Genomic DNA, 12441 nt, shown 5'->3' on the forward strand with positions numbered 1-12441 from the left:
TTAACATTAACACCACATAAATAGTGCAGACAATATAAATCACTTCAACATTAAACCCACAACAGTGTCACGTGACTGGGTACCCAATGTGTGTGTCCTTAACCACTGCCTCTAAGGCAGACCCGTGCACGGGGTTTGGCAATGAGATACGTTGGAGGCCTCTAGTGGTCCGGTACAATAAGAGGGGCGTGCAGCAACGGTCCTTTATGGTGGCCAAGGGTATAGCTTGAAGGAATATTATTTAGATCAAAGGAATTAAATAATCTGGCGTCCTTTATTAGAATAGTGAAGCAGTCTCTAGTTACGACACAAGGTGGCGCTGTAGGCTTAATAGTCTCCTGAGCTGGAACCACAATCAACTTTTCAGCAAGTTTACTCCACAGTGCAGGAGCTGTCAACAAGGGTGCGTTGGGGTCTCACTGCGGGGTCGGCTTGTCCATAAATTTTGGACAATGCTATAAAAAACAAGTTAACACTGCCAGATGTGAAGAAAAGCTTGCTGAGACCGTACCCCATTACTCCAGTATTCTATATAATACCTAAACTGCACAAGAACTCACTGAGGCCCCCTGGTAGGCCATTCATCTCTGCCAGGGGGTCACTGTGCGAACCAGTGGCGAGATATGTAGATGCATTCATGCAAAAATGTGTGCAGAATACCAGCACATATCTCAAAGACACCACTGCACTGCTGATCAAGCTACAGGCATTGGGGGAAATTCCCAATGACACGTTCTTAGTGGGAATTGATGTAACAAGTTTATATATTTGTATCCCGTATGAACAGGGGCTTCAGGCGGCGGGAGAACTCATGGCACACAATACACACTATGATGGCCCGGATCCAGATTTCCTCATACAATTGTTGAAATTTACATTAACACACAATATTTTCTTGTATGATGGGAAATACTATAACCAACTGTCTGGGTGTGCCATGGGCACTCCTTCTGCTCCGGTATACGCAAATGCATATATGTATCAGATCGAGAGTAGAGTGTTTTTGCAGAACCCAATATTTGTACAGTATGCATTATTCTACTATAGGTACATTGATGACCTGATACCATTCTGGACCAGACCAAGGGAGGCTCTTGTAGAGCTATTGGAGCAACATAATCAGTCCTCAAGTCCTGTAAAGCTGACCTACACTATCAGCATGACCCAGCTGGACTTCCTTGATGTCCGTATAACAAAAGATGGTCAAAAGATCAGCACCCAACTCTTCACCAAACCCATTGATCGCAACATGATGTTGCAATTCTGAAGTTTTCATCCTAGAGCTACAACAGCAAGTCTCCCCTACTCGCAATTTATACGGGGTTGTAGGGTGAATAGTAACCCAAAGAGCAGGGATGCACAACTGGAAAGCATGGTAGGCAAATTCCTTGAAAGGGGATACCCTTATAAACTGCTAAAGGAGGCCAAACAAAAAGCTATTAACATAGCCAGGCAGGAATTGTTAAAGAACAAACAAAAAATGCCAACAGCTCCAGTAATACTTTTACCTGGGTTAAACACTTCTCTGACAAAAGTCCTGCAATAGTCAAGAAAGAGAGGGGATTGGTTAGAGATCTGCACACAAACAAAGGGGGGGGGAATTTTACCCTATTGAATCAGGGTATTTGCCGCTATATTAAATTAAGCTAGCGGGGGTGCTATCCTACCGACTCAATACAATAGTTGCAAAAACGAAGAGAGAGAGAGAAAAGTAGTCGTAGCGGATGCACACCATATTCCTTTTTAGGTTAGTTATTGTCTTATTGAATTATTATTCAGGTTTTTATGTCTTAAGTGGGGAATCCTTTAAATCTTTATTATTGTTGGTATTCAGGATACACCCACTGTGGTTTGCGAAATACAAGAAGTTAAAATTGACATACAACATACAGTATACATACATTTAGTGACAAAAGATGAGAATGGGTGCCAAATAGGTTTTTTAAAATATAGGTAGACCAGGTTGTAGAGTATGGTGCCTGTTATGGGCTTGGGATTTATATCACCGGGATATACACAGTGTGGTATGTTTCAGTCCCTTATAGGTATGTGTGACTCACGTAGTGCCTGTTATTGGCTTTTAAATCTCACATCATACTCAAGTGCTGTGTATATCTCTGCTAGACCCCTATTAACCACTTGTTATTGGATATTACTCTGAGTTATATGGAGATCTATGAGATGCACAGATGACCTCATGCATTCATATAGTTCCTGATGTGTCACCGTGGTGGAATAGTGTTTATGTTGATTTTGTTACACATATATGTTGTGCTAGTGTGGTTATTTGGGATGGGCAATAGCCTCTATCCCAGTTTCAACACTAAGCCTGTATTTTAATTTTTATTCAGGTTTGGCTTTCCACATGTGTTGGCAGTGCACATTCCTATATTACATGCACTGTATTCATTAAATAGTGTGTTGTTTGTCATTTACTCAGAGATATTAAGTATTACAATGTTGCCAGAGCGGGTGGACTGCTGCTATAATCTTAGCATCCACTGGTTGTTTTCTGGCTATAATGTGCAGTATAGTACTGACACCTACTGGTGTGATAGCAGACTGCCTCACTATGCACACTGAGTACTTGGTAATACTTATAACAAGGTGGGGTCATGAGGCACAAGCTTCAAAGTATTAACAGCATATCGAGGACATATTTCCTACTCCATACATTTACAGCCCTATGTCTAGCTCTATAAACACAGGTTAGGACACGTGTTTCGTACTAGCAGCTTCTTCAAGCTAACCAGAGGGTGATCTTCCCCATTCCATATTTATTTATTCAGCCCGCCAATCAGTGCGGGCAATTCGGGTCATGATTGGGATTTGGCCAATAGGTATCGGGATGGTGTAGCAGTGATTCAGGCTTGTTTCCACCCTTTCTCTGACGTCATCACGGTGGTCACGTGATCTGCGTCGCGTGTCACGTGACATGTTCTGAGCCAATGAGATCTCATCGGCATCGTGGATCCGGAAGTTTGCTTCCCGGAGTTAAGCCCTGCATTGAGCATATAGTATAACAGTCAGATTTCTTATGTTAAGAAATACATTTTATTCTGATTGGAGTTGCCCGTGCTTGCTTCGAGGGGCTAATCGGTCACTTGGTCATACATCTACTAAGTGTTGGGATCTTAGGTATCCAATATTTTGTGCTCCTCATATTTGTGTTATAAATTATGGTGGTTCTGGGTTGAAACCCCGTTATCTGCATGGTTTATAACCCTGATCCAAATTGGGATCATTATGTAATATGGGTATACATTCTCCCGGGATGTCTTGGTTATATTGCAATAAAAGTGTATCTGCTCTGTATAATTGTTTGTTGCAAATAAATGATTAACAATACTATGTGTCTTGTCCTTGATTTGAATATTAAGTGGTGATGAGTGTACAAATAACACACAAACGTGGCAAAACAAAATAAAAAGGTGAGTAAGAATAATTGTTCAAGGTGAATGAGTGTAGGCACAATGTGATTTGAAAATTGTTGGGGTGGATGATTTATTAGAAAATATCATTAATGGGGTGTAGATGGTGATGTGAGATTGAATTAAATAAAATTCGATACTGCTGGTGGTGTGGTGTGTGTCATCACTTTGTTGATAAAGAGGTGTAAGAGGTGAATGGATTTACTGTATATTAGGGGTGGCCAATGTGAGAAGAGGGAGATGTAAGATAGAATCGTTGTTCTTTACAAATATGGATTATATGGAGCCATGTTAGATATTGGATATATTCAATATGACATCTGCATGGGATTGTTACAGTTACCATAGTGGGTTTATTAGTTTCTCATACTGGTGAGATGGTTGGTATGGGTAGTCGTATATGAGATTTTCATTCATTTTTTTTTTTAAATGATTTTTATTAAGTTTTTAAAACTTTGCACATCGCATGACAGAAAAGAAGACACGAACAGAAAAAATAAAATATACATAAAAGACAACATATAGCATGTACTAACATTTCATTACATTATTATTGTCTAACATTACAGATATTACAGATTAGACAATATAGGTGGTCAGGTCAGGTGGAGTTGTTATACCTTGGGACACGGTCAAGTTCCCTGTGTGGTGTTAGGTTTAGGGTGAGGTAGATCAATGCCTTTATCATAGGTATTTATACTAAATTAACATACCAGGCCTCAATGGCTTGATAAGATATGGGGTTATAATATCGCAGTATACTGTTGTCTCAATTGCCTTACCTATTAGGTAGTTACTTAACTAATTAAGTGTATATTGTGTGTGAACTATTTATCTTACTTGTGTAGTGTATATCAACCTAATGTATATTTATTGTTGAGAGTAATACTGATCCTGTTACATTATGTGAATAAAAAAAAAATAAAGAGTTAAGAGTTTATGGTGTGTGTTGATCATTAAGTCAACTTATTATTATATGTTACTTTGTGTAAAATACGGTGTTTATAGTGTAATGTTGTTCATAAAAAATCATTTGTTTACTGTGTTCCTAGTGTGCCAATAAGGTGAAACTTTCCATCTATTCCATATTGTGTCATGTTTACTAAGTGTGTTTCTACCAATAGATAAGTACTTTTCTTGCTCAGCTGTGTAGTTAGCCAATGCTATCCATTCTTCGATCACTGGACCGGTTTTCGCCATCCAGTATCTAGAGATGAGTACCTTGGCCAATGAGCATAGACATATTACATACATTTTTAAACCCCATTCAATTACGCTTGTGTCAAATATATTTAACAGACAGCAATTCCGTGTCAGTAATTCTCTCTTTACCCCCGTATTAACCATTATACATATCACTTTATCCCAGAATTCGGACACGGGTTTACATTCCCAGAGCAGATGGAAAAATGTTCCTGGGAATTCCTTGCACCTCCTACAGTTTATAGAGGACACTGCCCCACACTTGATCATTCTCGAAGGAGACATGTACGCTCTATGCAGTATGAATAGTTGTATTTGTTGCACTCTCAGTGCGTTTGTAGCTTTGGTAACCATTGATAGGGCGGATTGCCAATCCTCCTCTGTTAACGAACCCATGTTTTCCTCCCACTTGACCCTCAGTTCTGTTAAGTAATCACATGGGGCCTCTCTTTATTGTTTTATATATCCTAGATACCTTTTTCCTATTTCCTGATTTGATTATTTTCTTAATCGGGGATTCTTCAAAATTTGGGGGTGAATTAACAAAGTGATGGTTGTATACACTTCTTAATTGCAAATAGCGGAAGAAGTAGGCCTTTGGAAGACCAAATTCAATCTGCAATTGTATAAATGACTTAAACTGGGCATCCAGATAAAGCTGACTGATACAATTAACCTGGAATGGACCCCATATCTCGCTAAGTTGTAGCTCTTTTAGATCTCCTAGCATCCAGTTATCCTCAATAGGGTGTTGTGGATCTATCTTTTTAAAGCCAATTGCTTTATTCGCTTCATTTCATACCTTAATTGCCTGGATTACCAAAGGAGGGTCTTTCCAAACCATATGGCCCTGTAGTAGTCTACTAATTGGGCTAACACCAGGAGTGGATATATTTACGAGCTCTTTTACCATTTTACTTCCTTGATCGTCTTACATCCAGTCTCTCATTTGAGACAGTTGGGCAGCCAGGTAGTAAGTTCTAAATTCAGGTAAGCCCATCCCTCCTTGATCTCTATCTTTCACAAGTACGTTAAAACGAATCTTAGATCTGGAGTTGTTCCAGATAAATGATGTTATAATACTGTTGATCTTCCTAAAAAGAGAGCGCGGGAGGTATATTGGGGATTGCTGCCTTACGTATAGCATTTTTGGAAGTATAATCATTTTTACAAGGTTGACCCGCCCCATCGTTGTCAGGGGGAGTCTACTCCATGTCTTACATTTTGTCTCTAAATATTTAATTAAGGGTTGTATATTTAAGGAGATAAATTCTTTTGGATCGTTAGAAATCCAGATGCCCAAGTATTTAAATTTCGTTACCCATTTTAAAAACATAGGATTGGGGAGAGGAGAGGTACCAACTTGGTTTACCAAGAGGATATGCGACTTATTCCAGTTTATCTTAACGCCCGAAACATCACCAAATTGATCTATCAAGTCCAAGGCCCTTGGTAAACCAAGCTGGTAGTCAGATAGATATATAAGAAGATCGTCTGCATAGAGGGAGATTACATCAGTATCTACTCCTACTTTGAAACCCTGGGTGCTTAGTTGTTTTCTTAAATGGCAGGTCAATCGCTCTATTGCCTGAGCGAATAGTGCAGGGGATAATGGACACCCCTGCCTAGTTCCCCTATTCAAGGAGACGGGAGGGGATATCCATCCATTGACCGAGACCCGGGCAGTTGGTTCAGTGTACAGTAATTGTATCCACTTGATGTATTTCGGGCCAAAGCCCATTGTCTCAAGAACTATCCATAGATATGACCATTCGACTACGTCAAAAGCTTTTGTTGCGTCTAAAGAGACTACAGCTGGTCTAGTTTTTAGATCTTTAGGGGTCTGCAAGTGGCTTTGTAATTTACGAAGATTTAATGAAGCGGTTTTTCCCGGCATAAACCCGCTTTGGTCCAGGTGGACAATTTTTGATATATATTTATTTAAACGGGTTGCAAGAATTTTCGCCAATATCTTGGCCTTAACATTTATTACGGATATAGGCCTATATGAATTAACTTTACTGTCTTCCTTGTCCTGCTTCAGGATAAGACTTATTCTTGCCTCTACCATAGATGGAGGGAGTTTGTTCTCCTCAAAGCAGGAGAGGAATGTCTCTACCAGTAATGGGGCAAAAAGATCTATATACTTTTTGTAGATTTCAACTGGAATTCCATCGAGCCCAGAGGATTTTCCACTTGGCAGATCCATGATTGCCCTCCTCACCTCCTCAAGACTCAATGGAGCTTCCAAATCTTGTACATCCTGATTATTGAGGACTGGGATTGTAATTTTGGAAATATATTCCCTTATATCGGTCAGGCTCATATTTAATCTAGAGGTATATAGGGAGGCAAAATTATGTGCAAATTCTTGCCCTATCTCTGATGTCATGTATATCCGTGTTCCATCCTCTCTTTCAATACTTTTAATATTGCTAGAAGGGGATTCAACCTGGGCAAGGTATGCAAGATATTTGCCTGATCTATCAGAATATTGATAGTTCCTTTGTGTGTTGAAGGCCATTGCTTTTATATTCTGCAGCCGTAGTGCCTCCAACCATTCCCCCTGAGCCTCGAGCCATTTAAGTCTAGAGGGTTCACTACCATCTGTTAAGTATTTTATCTCTTGCATTGTACTTTCCTTTTCTAGATCCTGTATAACTTTCCTATTTTCCTTTTTTATTTCATCCGTACTCTTTTTTAGGGCTCCCCTAACAAAGGACTTAAATGCATCCCACATGTTTGCCCATGATGTTGAGCCCCTATTTATGCTCCAAAATTCCTCCCACTGAGAAGAGATCTTCTCCTCCTGCCCCAATGATTGTAGCCAGTTAATATTAAATTTCCAGAACCCGTGGCCCTTATCTCTTGTTTCTATTAGTTCCAATTCCATAGGCGAATGGTCAGAAATTCCCCTCGATTTATATTCGATAGTTTTTACCTGGGGGACCATATCTCTGGATACAAAGGTTAAATCAATTCAGGAGAAAACCTGATAGCTAGGCGAGTAACAGGAATATTGGCAATTGGTTGGGTTTCGATCTCTCCAAATATCTACCCATCCCATATCTGTTATAAAGTTGGGAAAACTACTATTGCCCTTCTTTTTATCTAGTGGTGCAGATCTCCATCTGTCTAGTTGCGGGTCAATTATATTGTTAAAATCACCCATACAAATTGTGGGGATTTGTGGGTGCGTCGATACCAATTCGGCCGCTTTTACCAAAATTTCAAAACTAAAGGGTGGGGGGATATATATAAACATCAATAGCATATGACTGTTATTTATCATACAATCAAGAAAAATGTAGCGCCCTCCGGGGTCCAAATATGCCCTATTACAAGCAAATAACAAGGATTTCCTAATCAAAACTGAGATTCCCCGGGAGGACGAGGTAAATGGTGCATGGTAGGTCTTCGCTATCCATGATTTTTTTAGCGCTAATAATTTACCACCAATCAGGTGTGTTTCAAGCATACACATAATATCAGCTTAAGATTTCCTTAATTGATCCATAACCAAGGAACGTTTGATTTTATTGTTTATGCCACGGACGTTCCATGTTATAATTTTCACCATATATTCATGGATGCGTCTGTATATACCATGCACCTATATAACCTCTACCTAGGTTCACACCCTGATTTATCACTGGACCTTCCCACTTTCCCCTTACCCTTGCCTGTACCTGTACTTGACTGACCATACATACAATACATAAAACAAATAGTACAAATAGTACAAAAAGCACAATACCCACACATAACCTTCCCTCCCCCCTCCCTGTATACCATCTACATATTGGCATACTTAAGGTTGTCCCCCACCCCGGGAATATAAAAAAAAAAAAGAAGAGAAAAAAGAAGAAGAAAAAAAAAAACTCCGTCTCCTCGGGGCTATAAAAAAGAACCCTTGACCACCATTGTGTGGGGGAGCTCTCCGGTTTCATTGATATTTTTTTCTTTTTTCTTTTTATTTTCTTTATTTTTATTAGCTGCTGGTAGCCAGCTGTTGATGGGCAGGTTTCAGTTTATCCAGCCATTTTGCTGCGTCCTCCGGAGTGGCAAAAAACTGAGTCTCTCCATTGTCTACAACTCTAAGCTTTGATGGAAAAATCATTGAGTATTTCATACTGCAGTCCCGCAATCTTCTTTTTACTTCTGTAAATTTTGCTCGGTCTTGTTGTACCTCAAGAGCTAGATCTGGAAATACTGAGATTTTATGTCCATTCATTTCCAGATGGCCTTTTGTTCGCGTTAATCTGAGTATTGAATCTCTATCTTGGAAGTTCAAGAACTTAACTATGAGAGTACGGGGGGGGGGGGGGGCACCAGGTGGTAGCGGTCTAAAGGGAATACGGTGCGCCCTCTCCACGGCAAATTGTGATGAAAAGGATGTTTTTCCAAAAACATCTACCATCCATTTTTCAACAAATTTAGTTGCTTCTGCCCCCTCCTCGCGTTCAGGTAGTCCAATAAATCGCAAATTATTTCTGCGTAGCCTTCCTTCGACGTCGATCATTTTGGCCCTCATTTCGGATACCTGTTGGGAAAGTTTATTTATTTTGGTAGAACAATTAGTGTTTGCGTCCTCCAACAAGGAGATGCGATTTTCTGTTTCTTGAATTCTCTCATTAGTATGTTTAAGATCCGTTTGTATTGATGTTATCTGTATTTGTACTCCATCGATTTTATCAGTAAGGCGCTGTTCGCTACTGGTTATTGCCTCAAGGACTTGCTGCAGTGTTATTTCCGAGGAGCCTTGGGAGCTGACAGCTTTCGATGGTGTGGTATGTGGCGTCGTGTTTGGCGTCTGCGGTAGATTGGCTTGTGCTCGTACAAAGCGCTCCAATTTAGCAGCTGCTGCGGCATTAGTTGTTTTGCCCATTTTTAGCTAGTGTATTTACTGTCGATTGACAATAATATATTCCTCTGTATTAGATTGGACGTATTTGCCTCACATCGGTCGTTAGGTGTTGACTATAATGTCCTGTGAGTCCCCTGCACCTGAACCAACACTCCTCTAAGTTTACTGTCTCAGCATAAATCAGGAAGTGTTACACCTATTTGCAGCCAGTAGCAGCCAATGATTTATATGGTGATTTCCCTGTGCATGAGCGGTGTTCCTATGAGGTCCACAATAGCTGTGTTTTATTTATTTATTTTTTCTTTATTATTATCCCCCCCTCCTTTTTTTTTCTTTATTATTATTCCCCCCCCCCTTTTTTTTTTCCCTTTAGGGCAATAAAGAGAGGATAAGGGATAGTAAAAATCACCTCAAGTGTCCAAGCAGCAAGAAGAATACCAATGTCCTCAGATAATATCCTCAGAGGAGAGCATTGCAGTGCCTTTTACTGGTTATACATTGCCATTGCAAACATTTTTATTCCAGTCTATTAAATAAGGCTCTCACCTTCTCTGAACGCTGCCGTATGTGCCACTCACCAATCTCCCCGGCTGTCAGTACTCCCAGGCTGTAGGGTTGCGCGACGCTGGAGTCCACAGTGCACCGCTGCTATAGCAGGTCCCACTCCAGCCTCTTAGGTTGTTCGGGGCTAACATCAATGGGGGTGTGTGGAAATCACCGGCTGGCCGCTCTCCTCGAGGTCTGCTTGTGCCGCTATCTTTACGGGTAAGGTAATTTTTCAGGCAGCAGACTGCTGTCGCTGTTGCTGGTAACCTTGATGGAGACTTGATAACCTCCCGCTGTGCGATGCCAGCTGCCGCTGGGTTACTGCCGGGCGACAGATAATGCTGCGGCTCCCAGAGCACGGAGGTAGCGCTGCGGCTTCTGGTCAGTCTATCTTCTCTGCTGCCTCGACGCCACTATTCCCCCGAGCCGGGCAAACGGGACTCGCGTCACTCCCGACCCCGGAAGAAATCAGCAATTCCGGGTCAAAAACCCCCTCTACCGCTGGCTAATATTGAACGGATGTTTAGCCGGAGAGCTCTCACTCACTCCTCACTCCTTCACCACCGTGGTCACGCCCCCAGGCCTTTCTCTGACGTCATCACGGTGGTCACGTGATCTGCGTCGCGTGTCACGTGACATGTTCTGAGCCAATGAGATCTCATCGGCATCGTGGATCCGGAAGTTTGCTTCCCGGAGTTAAGCCCTGCATTGAGCATATAGTATAACAGTCAGATTTCTTATGTTAAGAAATACATTTTATTCTGATTGGAGTTGCCCGTGCTTGCTTCGAGGGGCTAATCGGTCACTTGGTCATACATCTACTAAGTGTTGGGATCTTAGGTATCCAATATTTTGTGCTCCTCATATTTGTGTTATAAATTATGGTGGTTCTGGGTTGAAACCCCGTTATCTGCATGGTTTATAACCCTGATCCAAATTGGGATCATTATGTAATATGGGTATACATTCTCCCGGGATATCTTGGTTATATTGCAATAAAAGTGTATCTGCTCTGTATAATTGTTTGTTGCAAATAAATGATTAACAATACTATGTGTCTTGTCCTTGATTTGAATATTAAGTGGTGATGAGTGTACAAATAACACACAAACGTGGCAAAACAAAATAAAAAGGTGAGTAAGAATAATTGTTCAAGGTGAATGAGTGTAGGCACAATGTGATTTGAAAATTGTTGGGGTGGATGATTTATTAGAAAATATCATTAATGGGGTGTAGATGGTGATGTGAGATTGAATTAAATAAGATTCGATACTGCTGGTGGTATGTGGTGTGTGTCATCACTTTGTTGATAAAGAGGTGTAAGAGGTGAATGGATTTACTGTATATTAGGGGTGGCCAATGTGAGAAGAGGGAGATGTAAGATAGAATCGTTGTTCTTTACAAATATGGATTATATGGAGCCATGTTAGATATTGGATATATTCAATATGACATCTGCATGGGATTGTTACAGTTACCATAGTGGATTTATTAGTTTCTCATACTGGTGAGATGGTTGGTATGGGTAGTCGTATATGAGATTTTCATTCATACAGTAATTTTAGTAGGTTTAGTAATTTCCCATTCTGATAATTCGTACATATATTCATGTCTCATATAGACTAGGTTTGGATGTCTCTAAGGTCCAGGTAAATTTAGGTAAGTATTTGCGACTTGAGTTTTTAAATAAACCTTCAACTGGAATGGGAAAAGATTGATGTTTTTGATTCATGTCCCTATGCCAGGGTCTAGGATATCGTGTGTTGTTTGCTGGTCCTTAGTATTGGTTATTGTATAAGGTAGATATTCAATATGTATCCCAAGCAGTTGTTGTGAATGTGCTTTTTGTGTCTCACAGCCTTCCTTTCTTGTTATGAAAGGGTATATGGGCCTGGCATATGGGTACATGAATCCCTCCGGTTGAGGGGGTTTATTAATTATTTTCGCTATGAAGGTGTAGGTGTTCCTATCTTAGGAAAATGAAAAAGAGAAAAAGAGGGGGACGGAAAGTAAGAAAGGAGAGGGATATTGGGGACTGCTCTATTCTACAGAAAGGGTGTGTAACTGTTGTATTCATTTAAACCCTGAGGTTGTAAGCAGGCCATAAGGAAGATTACTTTTGTTTCAGCTTTAAGTAATTCCTTATCCAAGTCACCTCCCCTAATCCCCATCCAGATATGTCTCATGCCGAAAACTTTGAGGCCCATGGGATCATTTCCATGATATTCCCAGAAATGTCTGACTACCAGCGTTAGCCTCTTGAATTTGGCCATGTCCTTTACTGCATTCCGGATTGAGCAGATATGCTCTAGTATCCGTACCTTTAATGGTCATTTGGTCTTACCCACGTATATCTTGTCACATGGACATTGTAAGAGGTAAATTACCCCTATG

This window comes from Crinia signifera, chromosome 5 (genome assembly GCF_055691185.1).
Source record: "Crinia signifera chromosome 5, ASM5569118v1, whole genome shotgun sequence".
Lineage (NCBI taxonomy): Eukaryota > Metazoa > Chordata > Amphibia > Anura > Myobatrachidae > Crinia > Crinia signifera.